The sequence below is a fragment of the Carlito syrichta genome, unplaced genomic scaffold (genome assembly GCF_000164805.1).
Source record: "Carlito syrichta isolate Samal-C Ts95f unplaced genomic scaffold, Tarsius_syrichta-2.0.1 Scaffold246305, whole genome shotgun sequence".
Lineage (NCBI taxonomy): Eukaryota > Metazoa > Chordata > Mammalia > Primates > Tarsiidae > Carlito > Carlito syrichta.
Genome location: NW_007190401.1, coordinates 1 through 2,160, shown reverse-complemented (window position 1 = coordinate 2,160; position 2,160 = coordinate 1).

Genomic DNA, 2,160 nt, shown 5'->3' with positions numbered 1-2,160 from the left:
TCCCACAGGCGCGGGATTACAAGCTGAGCCCACCAAGCCCGGCTGAGAATTTATTTTTTTGAGTTGGAGTCTTTTTCAGTAGCCCAGGCTGCAGTGCAGTGGCACTCTCATGGTCACCCCGTGTCAACCTGCTGAGCTATGGTGATCCTGCTGCCTCAGCCTTCAAGGTACACAGAACTACAGGTGCCCTACCACCCCTGGCTATTTTTAAATTTTATTGTAGACAGCAGGTCACGCCAATTTGCCTGGGGTGTTCTCAACCCCTCAGGCAGAGGCAATCCAGTCGCCTTGGCCTCCGAAACTGCTGGGATGAGAGGCGGCGCTACTGAGCCCGTCCTCAGCTGAGAATGAAAAAATAACACATCAAGGGGATATTAATTGGCATTAAATAAATGAATAAGCAGTAGGAAGATGAGCTTTTAAAAATATCACAGTTCTCTCTAAAATTCAAACATGTTTAGTATGGATCATATTTAATTGTATATATTGTTTCTCCAGAGGCTCGCTAGTAGCTAAAAAGGGAAATACAAAGAAAACAAAAGGGATGTGGAGTTTGCTGGACAGACACTACCATGTGCATTTCAAGGAGGTATTCTTAAAGTCGTGAACAACTGACCTTTTGACCCCAAACAGTAAGGAAAGCATGCACTTTCCCTGCCACATGGAAATCTTGGAAATGATCCTAGTAATTTACACTCATACTGTTGATAAATTTTGTAGATTAGGTGTATTATATTAATTTAATGATTTTGCTTTTTATTGCACATACTATTTGGGATCCCACCTCCCTGTCATTTACAATCCCATGCCATTGGGTTTTATCCTCCTCGTTTTATATTGGGTGCTAACTCTGAATGCAAAAGGAAAACAGTAAAATGGCTTCTCAAAAAATTAAAAATAAAGCTATTATTTGATCCAGAAATCCCACATTAGGGTATATATATATATATATTCAAAAAATAAAATAAAATCAGTATCTAAAAGCAATATCAGCACTCGTACACTCATTGCAGCTTTATTTTCAATAGTAAAGACTTGGAAATAATCTAAGTGTCCACCAATGAATGAACCAATAAAGAACATGCAACACATGTATGCACGGGAGCGCGTGCGTGCGCGCACACACACAGTGGAAAACTGTTTAGCATAGATTTTAAAAAGAAAATATTTTCTTATGTGTGATTACGTGGGTGAACCTGCAGGACATCATACTAAGTAAAAAATGAAAGAAAAAGCTAAAATTATAGAAGAAAAGGACAGAATGGTGATTGCCAGCAGCTGGTGGAGAGGCATAGGAATGGGAAGATGTTCTTCAAATGTGCTCACTCATCAGTGGACCTTGGACAACTACTTTAATACTATAAGAAAATGATTGAGAGTAGCAGGAAACTGGGGAAGGTAGTGGGGCAGGGAGGTGGGATTTAAAGTAGTAGAAATGGGGAAGTGTGGGACACCTTATCAATAAGGGTACCTGCACAATAAATATTTGTGTACCTAACTCTGAATTGCACCCCACAGTGTTGAAATTAAAAAAAAAAAATGTTAAAAAAGTAGTTAGCCGGGCTCGGTGGCTCAGCCTGTAATCCCACGCCTTTGGGAGGCTGAGGTGAGTGGATTGAGCCCGCGGGTTCGAGACCCACCTGGGCAGCGAGACCTCATCTCTACAATAAATCAAAAAATCAGCCGGACATGGTAGCGCATGCCTGTAATACCGGCTACTTGGAAGACTGAGGCGGAAGGATTGCTGGAGCCTAGCAGGTCAAGGCTGCGGTGGCCGGGAGCGGACACTGCACTCCAGTCTGGGCGACAGAGTGAGACTCCAACGCAAAAAAAAAAAAAGAAAGTTGAAATTTAGTATGGTAAGTTCTCTGGTTATCTGAGATCTTACAACTTTTAAAAATACATTGAGAAAGCTGGGCTCAGTGGCTCAGCCTGTAATCCCGCGTTTTGGGGAAGCTGAGGTGAGTTGATTGCCTGAGCCCGTGGGTTCGAGACCCTCCTGGGCAACGTGACAAGACCTCATCTCTACAATAAAGTAAAAAAGAAAAAAAAAATCAGCCGGGCGTGGTAGCGCGCGCCTATAGTTCCAGCTACTTAGAAGGCTGAGGCGGAAGGATCGCTGGAGCCCAGCAGGTGAGGCTGCAGTAGCCGGGAGCGGCC